This window comes from Setaria italica, chromosome I, assembly GCF_000263155.2.
Source record: "Setaria italica strain Yugu1 chromosome I, Setaria_italica_v2.0, whole genome shotgun sequence".
Taxonomy (NCBI): domain Eukaryota; kingdom Viridiplantae; phylum Streptophyta; class Magnoliopsida; order Poales; family Poaceae; genus Setaria; species Setaria italica.
In genome coordinates, this window is record NC_028450.1 from 16121197 (window position 1) to 16135070 (window position 13874).

A 13874-nucleotide genomic window follows, 5' to 3' on the forward strand; every position below is an offset into this window, starting at 1 on the left:
GGTTGCGCTCCTCCTCCTCCTCTTCTTCTCTTTTTTAGTGTTTAGACCCGGCAACCTACCGAGGGGGTACCTGAGGTATTGTTTTGTGCGTGGGGCTCATCAAAGATCAGGAACTCGAAGGTGAACTCGAACACACAATTTAGACAGGTTTGAGCCACTTATGTCGCGTCATATCCTACGTCCTATGTGCTGGTTGGTTTGGATTGATTGATGATTGATTAGGAGGGGGTCCCTGCCTCACCTTATATTGCCGGGGTAGGGTTACAGGTCGGATGTTGTACAAGAGTACTAGTCAGATTCGACCAGAGAGTCCTACTCTAATTGCTACGAATAGTTTCCTAATCCTTGACTAGTCCTTGTCCGCCACGTAGACCATGCCATCCTACACCATACTCTCCATATCTAACACATCTTGGTGTACAGTCCCGTATTGTAGGACTGTCCAAGCCTCCCGGTGGACCCATAGATGTATGGCTGACAAGCCCCCGAGTACTTTTTAGTCAACTGCCGCAGTCCCAAGTACTTCTGTAGACGTCACCGACTAGTTTGTGGTGCTCCTTTGAGTACTCTATCGAATTGAGTCTTCGAATGTGCTCAAATACTGCCATGCGGCTAGAAGGTGCTCAAGCCTCATTTAACTTAGTCTTGAATCTTGATCTTTATATGGAAGTGCGATTTGAAAAATCGTACTCCATATGGAGTAGCCGTCGAGCCTTAGGTTGAATTGAAGAATCAGGCTAAGGGTCAATCTTGTAATTTCACACCTTTTCCTCTTAAAACGAAGAGAAAAAACTTTTTGTCCAACGGGCACGTGGCACACAGCCCCCGAGCCATTACACGACTAGTTTGGGTATAAGGGTCAACCACTGGTCCAATGTGACCGTTCGCCTTTAGAAAACTTATCTCTTCCGAAAAATATGGTAACCGTTCTGGTGATAACTGATGGCCTAAAAAATAGAATATTCCCCATAATCTTCGCCGCTCAGTTACCTGTGCCATGGTTATAAATGACGGAGGAATCTTATCCCTTTCGTTTACCCAAGCTAGTGCTCCTAAGCCATTCATCTTCTCTACTATCGCCCTAGTGCTGCCGCTTGCACTCCCCGAGCACTATTGCCCTAGCACCGCCACGCCCCATTGTGTAGCCATCTAGCTGATGCGCAAGAAGACCATCGAAGTAGTGGCGCCCAAGAAAGCATCCTCGAGCAAGGTGGCGGAGTTGAAGAAAATGCAAGGCCGCCAAGAAGGAAAAGGAGGTCTCACTACCGAGGAGGTCTCACTACCGACGCCCAAGTACGGGAAGACCGACCAGACGGCACCGCCGAATCAAGCTATGGCCTAGAAGCCTTCCACCTTGAAGGAGGCGGACATCCGGGTACTGGTGCATGCCAATTTGCTCCAGGAGAAGGAATTCACGGATTGGAGAGAGGCAGCCAGAAATCTGTTGCCTTTTGAAAGGCACTTGAATGAGATAGTGATCTTCATGCACTTCATCGAGCGTGAGCTTGCTCTGCCGTTGTCCGAGTTCTTTGGGGGGTTGCTGAGGTACTATAATTTGGAACTAGTCCACCTCAACCCCAACTCTATTTTGCACGTTGCCATCTTCGTTCACCTCTACGAGGCCTTTCTAGGCATTCAACTCCACTTTTCATTGTTCAGAAAGTTCTTCAGAGTGAAGCCCCAACCTTGGATGGACCACATACTAGTAGTTGGAGGGACGGGGTGTGCCGGAACCGCCAAATCAACTTAGCTAAAGCACATTTAAATTGCCTAACACGCGATCATGTACTTTAATCAAGTTAACTTGGTAGTCCGTCAGATTTCGTCTGATAAACCACTCAACACAGGACCGAGAAAGCATAGCTCACACGAAGGTGAGTGGTTCCAGAGATTACAATAGACCATTCAGATTAAACAAGTGCATCAAGATTATTACAATATCGAGTTTAAAATTCAAACATAGTTGCAGAGTTCAAGTAGTAGAAATAAATAAGCGGAAGCTAACATCGTTGCCGGACATCATGATGAAGCCGATCATGACATCAATGATCTCGATCCTCGCCGTCCGAGGAGGGATCCCACTCAACCGTCCACCCAAGAGGAAGCTGGGGAAGCTAAGTGCCACTTGCAGCAAGCTCAGAGGCGTCAACATCACCTGAAAGAGATATGCCCCAACAAGACTGAGCAACTACTCAACAAGACTTAACCGACCGGTGGTACTAATCCACCAAAACCTAGACATGCAAGCTTTTTGGCTCTAGGGTTTGTTTTTGCCAAAAGCGACTAGAGTAGGTCCTCACTGTCAATATTTTAGCCACAAGTTCTAAGTTCATTTACCCGTCTAAGTTAGCAACTATACTAAACAAGCATAGTTTCCAAACAATTTATAACAATTATTAATATTAATATCAACATCAAGTTCCATTCTTACTCAGTGTAGCATAGCGATCAAGTAGTCCCAAACTGTGAAAGTTAGACGAATCGATTCGAATTTTTTAACCATGCATGGTGAACCTAACCTCACGACATCCATGCACCGTGAACGATCGCTTCACTTGTCAGTTGTCCCCATCGATTCCCAGACCCGTGTCGGGCCCACTTCCCTTGCACTACTAGGATCCAGCCCTGTCATGACGCTTATATTGGGTTGCAATATGGCTATTTTGGTTGCAATATGGATCAATTGCATTTATGTATGGTCGTTGACATGTGGTTGCATTTGGAACGGTGCAATAAGTTCTTGTACCCTTTTGGATATAGTGTTGCAATATGGTGATTTTGCAATGCACATAAAAAAACTAACGCAACCGCGATTTGGTTGCAAGCATGAATATTGCGACCAGTAGAATGGTTGTGTGAGTTACTGTTGCAACGAAACACGTGGCTGCAATAGGACTATATTGCCACGAACGAATTTGTCGCAAAATAGCTTTATTGTCACCCCTAGTAACATGGGAATATGGTCATATTACCATGCAATATGCTCCATTGCATCAAATAAATATTGCAACGTAATAAATTTGGTGGTTAGAATCACAATTGCAACGTTCACTTGTTGGTGGCAATAAAAGGTAATGCAACAAATCATTGTTCGTGGTAATAGATGAAAAATGCAACAAATCATGTTGGTGGTAATAGATGAAAAATGCAACGAATCATTATTGGTGGTAGACATGTCCTATAGCAACACAAAGTTTGTGACAATAATGTATATTACAACAATAAACGGTGGTTACTTTATGGCAATAATGTATATTGCAACAATAAACGGTGGTTGCATAGTAGTTTGTTGCAACAAGAGATACCTTTTTAATTTTGTTTTGTAGCTAGAATTTTAATTGTTTTTACAAAATAATTATGCCATGAGCATATATTTCATCATCACATATAAGAACTCAAACCTTTAACTTCAAATACATGCCTCAACCAAAGTAATAACACAATAACAAGAGTAGTGCTAAAATAAACATGACTACAGCGGAATAAAAACACTATCTCTGAATACAAGTTTGCAACTATGTTTGGCATAATAAAATAAAACTAAATGAGTTATCTTATTGATCTATTAATGCCCCCATCAGCACCAGCAGTCACCAATAAACCTTTCTGTAATTCTTCATTCTTCTAGCTGTCCATCACCAGCATATAGACATAAAGCTTTCTCTAAATATTTTGGCTATCCACGCTTTCCTGCAATTCATAAAAACACATAGAATTTATTAATTTAATATAGGAACCTTGGTGATTAAGTGCATGGAATAACTAAACACATGCAAACTAGATGATCATAGTGATATATATCATACTGATATAGTAAAGATATAAAGTAAATTAAGGAGCACCCTGCAATAATATCATATACCGTCCAGCTTCAAGCGGACACTTTAAGTTAGTTTACAACCTGACACTTCTGCTCAATTTGCAATCGTCCAGCTTCAAGCCTTCAACCCTAATGCTCGAAAAGGATGGCATGACCTACAACAAATAGTAATGATAAGAACATGAACTCTCAGGAAAAGGTTTGATTGACTACTAAAAATATTCTGATGCAAATCCCATGAATTTGCAGTGAGGGAAGGGAAGAGGACAAGGCAGATGAGCATCATTCTGCCAAGGAGTTTAGAAAATTAGAAATAATTGGAATTGGAGATGGTAAGACTCCAAGAAATAGTTTAGGACTTCAACAGTACAGCATCTCCTGCTTTCACTACTATGCTGGCATCATCATTTTCGAGTCAATAAGCTTGCTGAGCTTTGCTGGTGAATCCTTGATGGTCTTTTGCAGTTGTTTTCTCCCAGTATTCTGAAATGAGAAAAAAAAAGAAAGTTGAAGCATCATCCTTTAGCATACCATTCAAAGTATTTTGGCTGAAACAGTGAAAATTTCAAGTAACCTAATTTGTGCATAACATTACAGGACCAGATTTCGCAAGAACAAGATATAGACTATCCGATCAGGAATTTAGGAATGAACCTATGAAGCATACATGTTTGAACAATAAGCCATCAGCTTTGAGAAGGATAACTGCATACTCTCCACAACAAAGAGCTTCCAATCATCCTTGGAAACAAAAAAAAATGTGTGGTTTTGCAACACAGCTAGTCAGCCATGATGTCACAGTGAATGAAACGGAAGAAGCCATTTTAATTTAGAAAGGGAAATCATCCCTGCCTTCTTTGGAGGCTATTTTGTGGGTGTCACGGAATTAAGCATGAGAAGAAAGAAGAATAAATTTACTACTGAACAGACGAAAAAAACATGAGTGCTTACTTGCAAAAGATAATTTAGCTGTGAGTGAAGGATACAAATAAGCCATCTCAATTGCATACATTGATGGCCTTATTGGTTGTTATTGATTACAAGAGTTCAGACAACTAACATTGAATTGCATCTCAGAAAAAATGAAAACCTAAGAGAAATTTCTAATTAGAAGGAAACTGGAAATAAATTTTGTAGGGCAACAGAAAGCTAGGAAATGTTAAATGAATGCCAGAGAATGGAGGGAGAGAGACTTACATCAGACACCAATGATATGAATGCCAAGAGTTGCCATAACAGAAGAAAATAAAACGTATTCCCTAAACAAAACATTTTAATAAATGTTTTAGTAGAGTGAAATTAAATAATTAGACTGAGGACTTCAATCAAAGTTTTAAATTTAGCATTGGATTAATACCTAGAGATGGCTTAGAAGCAAGGACCATGATTTCGATTATTCTACTACATAAGTCATAAGCTCTGTCATATTTTGCCCCTTCCCTTTATATGTACTTTCTATAAGACAATTCTCAGTGGAAGAGCTGGAGATGAACGGGGAAGAAAAGCAGCTCTCAGAGATAATTTATGGACTTGGTCTCTCCACCAGACTGCATTATAAAAATTAAGATATTTGACCTATCAATTTAGCTCTTGGGAAGAATCAAGGATTGAAAAGGGGTTCATAGAGCTGAATCACCTCTCAATGGAAATGAAAGAGGATAGCAAGATAATTGCCCTCCAACAGGTGCTAGTCGTAACGAAATGTCCTAAAACAGGTGCTAATTATTCACTACACCAACACAGGTATTTAAAGCACGGCAAGCACAGATTCACCAACACAGGTATTTAAAGCACGGCAAGCGCAGATTCATGAACTGGCTTCTCGTGTCACAACTGACAAAGTAACCATTGGAAATAAATCAAAGAAATTTAGTTCAGCATAATTATTCAGGAATCCAACTGTTTCATACATCGAGAGTCAGTATTGGATGGGTTCCGACAGCAAATCAATTAACAAATTGGTTGGTGGGGCTTCATTTCAGGAAAACTGATTGAGAAAACTTTCATGACCAGAGGAAGTTCTTTTTTCCGTATGCAGTAACTCTACCAGCAAGTAATCAAGGGAATTGATCCACAAAATAAATGCACCAGATTAGCTATACCACACATCAATTCAAGTATGGAACCCTAAATTTTAGTAAAGCATCAAAAACTGAAGCACAACAGAGCAATGGTAGATACTGAAAACTGGGAAGAACAAGGACTTGGGGTTGATTAGTGAACTTATCTGAGTCCAAATACAACAATTGATGCAAGGGATTGACAGCAGTGCCGTGCAGCGCAGCAGCAGCTCCCATGGACGCAAACCTAGATCGGGAATCAATTCAATCAGAGGGAAATCAGAGAAAGGATGGAGAAGATAGATTTGATGCATGAAAGAGTAGTAGGAGGTACTTGACCTGGAGCTGACCACCACACCACGCTCGACTCGAGTGGCCGAGCGACGCCGAGCTCCCAGACTACGGCGGCACAAGCTGCTGCCGCCTCCTCCTCCCTGCTTGACCCGATGTGTCGGGCTTCAGCCGCGATGGTGGGCATGGGTACCGGGCGCACGCCGTGCTGCCGTAGAAGTTCTTCGTGGATGGATCTAGCGCTGTGCGTGCTGCAGGACTGCAGCCGCTGCGCGCTACAGGACTGCAGCCGCTGCGCGCTGCCCCCATCTCGGGCTTGTTCGGGTGCATCGTCCCTGCCGGTTAGCAGCGAGCTGGTGCGCAGCAGCGGGAGCAACGCAGCCGGGGACGGGTCGGCGTCGGCTTCCCCGTCGAGGGAGGAGACGGAGTAGATGGAGGCGATGGATGAGGAGCGCGATAGGCACTGGCGCTTGGCCTCGGTGCCGAAGCGGCCGCCGAGGGAGAGGCCTGGGCTGAGCGGAGGCCGCGGCCGGTGGATCCGCGGTGGGAAGGTGGTGGCGGCGGATCGGGAGGCGCGTAGGGCGGCTGAAAGAAAATGGACGATGGAGAAGAGAGCGGGGCTGAGGGGAGCGTTCGGAGGGTCAAAACGAAGCGGAGATATTTGTTTTTTTGCCTGTTTAGCAGAGGTTCGGCTCCTTCCAAAACGACTTCGACTCCAGCTTTTTTTTTATGAAGTGGTTTCTTTGAGCTAAATCCATTTTGTAAAATCTTTAGTAAAATAGCTTCGTAATAGCAATATGCATATTTTATGATCACTTAATGCTTGGAGAGAGAGGAGAAGCTAGTGAAGTCACTTTTTTTTCTTCTTCTCTCTAACGTAAGCCGTTTTGCGGCTTCTTCCTAGCTTCGGTGATGGAGCCGTTTTGAAATTATCCCTTTGGTAGGGCTTCACCAAAAGCTAATGGAGAAACACTTTGACAAACCCTACCAAACGGAGCTTTAATGGAGATGTTAGTGCATTTCCACGTTACATCATTCTGCAATTAAGATTCTTGTGTGATATGGAATGATCATTACAGATTTTTGATCTGATTTATTCAGATAAGCATTGTCTGACAAGAGATCACCTTATTTTCTCTATAAACAAATTCTATACGTTGTGCCGCTAGGAGGCCGTTGAGGGAGGTGACCCCATCTCGTGCTTTGCTGCCCATCAGGAAGTTGGCTTGATGCCATCGCCATCGTCAGAGAATATCCCTCGGCCCGTTTAACTAAATTATGAACCCTTTTTATTTCTTAATGTTTTTCTTTTTTCTTTTTTCCTTCTATTATTCCACCATTGTGAAGTAACACACAGATAAATATCTTATATGTACCAAATCATTTTTTATATGTAATAGATTACGGATAAGTTGCCTTCTAGGAACTAATCTACTATGTTAATTAAATTTCTACATGGTTATCGAAATTAATTCCAAATTGAATTGCATGTGCATCTAATAGGATAGAAAAAATTGCAAAAAATATATATATGTTGTTATTAGTGGTGTGTACATGTTTACGAGGTATGAGTCATATGGAGTTGATGCACACATATATAGGCCAAATCAACATATGTTTGATAATTTTATAGTTTTATAATGCACATACAATCAATATAAAGTGTCTTAACGAGTCGGCGTCATGATAGAGCACGTTTGTTTCATTCTATAAGTAATTTGAAAAATTGTATCCCAAAAATATGATGTCTTGCCACTTACAATAAGTGGATGAAATCATCAAATTTTTTAGATGAGGCGGCAGAATTTGGATGGATTTGATGTTGCAATCTGGAGAGTTTCAATGAATTTTGACTAAAATTGACTAAGGGGACTCGCTAGTCATTTATGCTTTGCCTTATCTCTTTGGAATCGGATCCATTGAATCCACGCAGCTGATTGTTGCGCTGCCGCCTCGCATACCCTCTCCGCCAATAGCAATGGTGCGTGGCGCCGATGCGTGATGCCACACTGCAGAGGCAATGGCGAGCAGTGCTAATGTTAGAAGCCACGGGAGAGGCAATGGCGAGCGGCACTGATGCAGGATGGCAGGCCGGAGACGCAATGGTAGCTACGCTGTTGAAATAGCACGTGTCTGTAATCACACCCTTATCCCACTATGATTTTAGGTGATGAGTACTTAGTTAACTTTGTCTTTTTAATGTAAATTTGATATAACATTGAGTTCACATGTTTTTTAAAATAAATTATATTTGTTGACAATTATACACATATTCTTCTTATAGATCCAAAATAATTAAAAACCTTCCCCACCCAATTTAGGCCCACATTCCCACAGAGGTTTATCTGTCACGCCAAAGGTGCGACGAAAGAAGCGGATCGAAAATTTTCGCGATTCTGAAATGTTTCCGCCGTTTTGCCATTGTTTTTGTCACCAGGCGCCTACGCTTACCCGTTAATCCTGCGCGCCTACCTTCTCTACCGCACCCTTCCCTTCTCTATCCGTCCGTGCCGCCATCCCCTCCCTCCCTTTCGTGGTGCCGCACCTCCCCCTCCACCTCCTCACTCGATAGCACCCAACACCGCCACCTCCCTTGTGCTGGGGATGGGACCGCCACCGCCGCCGCCAGGTCTCCTCCGTGGCTCCGCCTTGGGATGCGGTGTCGCTCTCCCCTGCGCTTTTAACTCACAAGTCGCAACGCCAGACTCGCATCCGTCGCTGCTACATCCTCCCTCTCCCCACCGGCACTGGATCCTCCATCCGCCGCTGCTCTTTCTTTCTAGCCGCAAGGTGGAGGGATCCATCTGGGCTCATTCCTTCCCGCGTAGGTGAGTAAATCCCTTCCCTTCCTCGCTTGGATGGATTCTTTCGTTCCTTCGGTTGGTTCTCGTTGTCAAGCGAGCCGAGATTCTTCATCCTCTCTGTTCCTCTCCATTCGTGTAGCTGTTGATTCGCGTGTTGCATGGTGCCCTACTAACCAAATCCATCCACCCCACCATTCAACGGTTCGATTTGGTTCTTTTCCTTCACTGCGCAAGGTCGACATTGCCAGACATCATAGTGATATGGAAGTTTCCTTTCCATTTGGGAAGAGGAACATAAAGTACTCTAGCAATCCCATGAGAAAAGTTTCGCTAATGTTTATAATGTTTGTCCAGTGTTTGCCACAGTGTGTAGAATATATTCAAATAGTGAAAGATGTATCAACTGGCGATGTGGTAGATTGATAATAACAATTATTGTAGCAGACAAGTTATACCACGCAGTATTAGCAGTACATAGTTTTGCTGCTTTAGAAATAGTGATGTTTATATAGTGCATCCAGACGGTACTATTCAGGGCTTTCTTGAATTAAAATATTAATCAACTAGGTTTAGGCCCCATTTAATTGATCGAGAATAGGCCATGATCATTTACATTGTTTTTCACTTTATTTTCCAGTATATCTATAAGCGCACATATTTTTTCTTCAGGACATATCTGTGTCTGCTTATTCCACGGTTGGTCTCATGGAGGACCATTCCCCATGGGATTATATGGATATTCTTTGTCGAGGTGTCGTATTCAAAAATTTTGTGGTACAACTTGTATAGCAAAAATCAGTAAATGCATCTTTCAAGTTCCTGATATATCATTCCTATGGAAGGCACAGTGTTGAAAATTCTTGTCTCTGTGAATGTTTTGTACTCATTGACTCAAATGCTCCCTGTCAGCTTTGTTGGGATACGAGGTAGGCTACACTAGCGCAAAAAAAAAATTTCTACCGCGTAAACCAGGAAAACTGCCGTATGAGGATCACGGGATTACCACTCGACGCACTACTGGTGCGGAAGATGTAGATTTGCGTCGATGCAGCGAAGTCAATCAACGTAGTCATATGTATTCGATCACGTCGACGTCCAGCAGCTCCTCAGCAGCTCGTCCACGTGCAGCAAGATCGCCCTCGTGCCGCGGCTCGTCATGTCTCGTCGGCGGCTCGTCGTGGCTCGTCGGCGGCTCATCAAATGCTGCAGGCGCAACACCTCCAAGGTATCCACACGTGCAGGGAGGAAGCATCGCAAGCAGGACTGCTAGATTCGTGAGTTGCAACAGGCGAGGGCGTGGGAGGCGCGGTAGATGTGTTTCGCCAAAAAGGTATAAACCCTAGGACGCCTCACCCCTCTATTTATAGAGGTTCCTAATGGGCCTCTGGGTCCGAGGCCCATTAGTACTTCTAAACCTAATCCAACTCGAATCACATCCGAATTGGGCTTCCAGCCCCTTAAGTTTGTGACCCTATGGGTTCGGATACGTATAGACATGGCCCGAGTACTTCTACTCGGCCCAACAGTCGGTAGCGGCCTCTAGCAAGACGTGCCAACTCCTATATGCACACGAAGATCATATCAGACGAACCATCACAACATTATATACATGCTATTCCCTTTGCCTCACGATATTTGGTCTAGCTTCAAGTCGACCGCTCTTTCTCGATCCTGTGATTCGGAATCCCTTTGTAGGTTAACTCTTAACCGTACGTAGCATGGCCATGCATTTTCGGATCCGATCACTCGAGGGGCCCAGAGATATCACTCTCAATCAGAGAGGGGCAAATCCCATCTTGATTGACCATGTCTCATAGCATGCTTCTTGACAAACCCGAAAGCTACCTTTATAACTACCCTGTTACGGCGTAGCGTTTGATAGCCCCTAAGTAGGTCGATCCACATCTTGAATACATGCGACAATCTCAGGTCTAAGGACAAAGCGTATATGTTGTTTAAAGAGAGAACTATTTCTCGTGTTGGGTCAGTCCTAGCACATGTCTCCACATGTGCCCACATTATTAGTTCAACATCTCCATATCCATGACTTGTGAAACATAGTCATCAACTAATACATGTGCTAGTCTAATATTCATGTGTGTCCTCACATGAACTCCGACTAGGGACAGCTTTAGAATAACCATACAAGTAAAGAGTTTCACACATAATTCACATAATTGCAAATCAATTCAAGTAGCCTTTAATGGATATTCAAGGAACACAATATAAATCATGGATACAAATGGAATATCATCATCTCTATGATTGCCTCTAGGGCATACCTCCAACAAGCTTCTAGGTGATTTTTCTTTGTTTTGGTTTTCCTCTATCAGCTTCTATTACTCGTATGTACATCTCTTGGTTTGTTATGTGTAATGGTTTTTTCTCTTTATTCTGTCAGGCATGCATGAAGGTATGGAGTGGATGGAAAAGTGGATATAACTTGAAGAAGAAAAGGTAATGTCAAAATTATTTGGGATTTGAAACATGACAGTAATCAGATTCTTCAATACCTCATATCACTATTATTTCTGTTGTGTGATTTCATTTTTGTGGTACATGAGTCTTGAAATAATTTTTCTACCAGACCATTAAATTTTGCATGTAGCAGTCAGTATCTACAAGTTCTTTCATCATTTCCCATTGCAGTATTCAGTTACAGGTTAGATCAGGTTCACATGTTTCTAGAATCATAAATTTCATTTTAGACCTATTGTTGGAAATGAATATAATAATGGGCTTACTGAATCTGAGAAGGATGTAGAGAGAAACTACATGTTTTCACCATATTGCCAGCTACAACTATATTAAATAAGTTAAGACTTTTGATAAGAGCAAAGGTTTATGATCCTTAATTTGTACTGTTTTTATTACTGGAAGTGATGTTTGCCACTTTGCCTTGAAAATAAAATATGCTTGATCAGTATTTTGATGCCTATTCTGACAGACCTATTTTATTTTCCTATTCCAACAGATTTATTTTGTAGTCCCGGGTGTCTTGCAGCTCGATGCGGCAAGGAGCCGAGGAGGAGGAGGGCTCGACCGAGTGCTGGAGCAGCTCGAGCTCCAAGGAGGGGGAGGTGGTGCCTCCCCCCTTTATCATCAGGAAGCATCACTAATTTTTTCCTGCATACTTCAAGAATCACTGTTTGCCTAACTTCATAGGTTGTATTGACTTCAGTTAATTCTTAGAAATATTAATCATAGTAAAGTATTGTTGAGATCAATAGATTTTTATGAACTCTGAACATATAATCAGCTTTCCCTTTTTACTAGCTCAAGCTTTCAGAGCCGCAGGCAGAGAGCTCAACGTCTACCTCAACGACTACAAGGGCGAGTGGAAGGCTCATTCGATTGACATCAGGTACATTTACATATTTTAATTCTAAAAATCGATCTCAACTTGAGGGTAGACCTTGCTTCATGATTCATAATCTGAAATGGAATAGGCACTATCTATATATGATTTCCTTTGCATCAATGGGGTTTACTTTCCTTCTTTTAATTCAGCTCTGTCTTTGAACTGATTTTTTATTCTTGATCAAAATTAATGGTAGACGTATTCTCTGTGTGCCATCACTGAAAGTTGACTAGGATTAGTCATAACCTTCTGCTTCCTTTTTTCCAAGCTTGTGGATAGTAGTAGAATGGTGATTAGGCAACAGAGGTAAGGTGACTTCCTTTGACCTTCTTCCACAAATTTAGGACCCACTATGCCAAAGAAGGGCCTTATGTTTTAGGTGGCTGGTTCAGTCAGACTGGTGCCGAACATTTTTTTTCCTTTGGAGCATACCAGCTAGGCTAACCACGATTCTGGTTTGTACCTTGACTGTGACGTCTCTAAGCTGACAAATCATTAAGGGAAGATGTAGGGATAGCCAGTCACTTTGCTAATGAAGCATGCTATCTTTTGACCTTATTTTGATTGGATTGTTTCACCTTCGGTTGCAACACCAGATAAATTACACTCGAACAATGAGAAAACACAGAGTACCACTTCCTCATAATGTCGAGTACCTAAATGGCTAAATGTAGTTCTGTCTAGCAGGAAGAATTCCTATGTCCATTTTAAAATTCAGTAAATTGAATAACATTGTTGCTTGTACTGCAGGTGCCAGGACAAGGGAGGGTTGCTGGGTTCGGCCTCACTTTTGGATGTCGTCCCTGACCTGCGGGATAAAACTGATCATATAAAGTTGGGAACGGAACAGATGGAGGAGCTGATACAGATGAATAGAGATCCAAGAAGAAAATTGTTCCTGTGTTGTTTTGGGATGCATCAATTTAGCTCTTGTGTAACAGAGATCCAAGAAGAAAATTGTTCCTGTGTTGTTTTGGGATGCATCAATTTAGCTCTTGTGTTGTGGGGCATTCTTTTGATTATAATGAAGTAGATTGATGTACAGTGGGATGCATCAATTTAGCTCTTGTGCTGTGGGGCATTCTTTCGATTGTAATGAAGTGGATTGATGTACAGGGCTATCTCGATATGATGGATGGAATGCAAATACTTGGTGTTTCACTGTCAACAAAAATTGTCAGGATTGTGAATACAAGTCCAAAATTGTGAACTTGTATTGTCTGTATGTTTTGTCTCTCAGTTGCAAATACAGCATCATGTGGCTGTTCTTATTCTCAAATTTTCACTTGCATGAACATTATTTTCTCTAAAATTCATAAATAGCTCAATGAAATATTGTCTCTTATACCAGAAATAATTTGGTTGCATGCATACAACTTCATCAGTATAGTCCCAGAACTCTTTATGTATAATCAAGTGAAACTAGAGTATACATACAGTACTGAAGCACTAGTCCAATGGTAAGCATAGGTTGCAGGTTCGAGGATGAAAGCTCGCAAATTTTTTGTTCTATGTTGCTGCTCCATGAGCACCAGTGT

At 42.2% G+C, this 13874-nt stretch overlaps 2 long non-coding RNA genes across 3 annotated transcripts; one reads left to right on the forward strand and one right to left on the reverse strand.

Moving 5' to 3' along the window:
- Window positions 1-3386: 3386 nt before the first annotated feature.
- LOC101762896 lies at window positions 3387-6793 on the reverse strand. Of its 2 annotated transcripts, XR_001163189.3 has the most exons (5): window positions 6220-6793; window positions 5178-6127; window positions 5018-5079; window positions 3902-4303; window positions 3387-3690 (listed from the first exon to the last, which is right to left on the reverse strand). It is a non-coding gene; the product is annotated as an uncharacterized LOC101762896 (long non-coding RNA). The 2 variants fall into 2 exon arrangements; XR_001163188.3 differs by having other exon boundaries at window positions 5018-6127.
- Window positions 6794-8648: 1855 nt separating this feature from the next.
- Window positions 8649-13449, forward strand: LOC101761917. The gene is made up of 4 exons (XR_214478.1): window positions 8649-8999; window positions 11377-11432; window positions 11950-12339; window positions 13087-13449. It is a non-coding gene; the product is annotated as an uncharacterized LOC101761917 (long non-coding RNA).
- The last annotated feature ends 425 nt before the right edge of the window (window positions 13450-13874 follow it).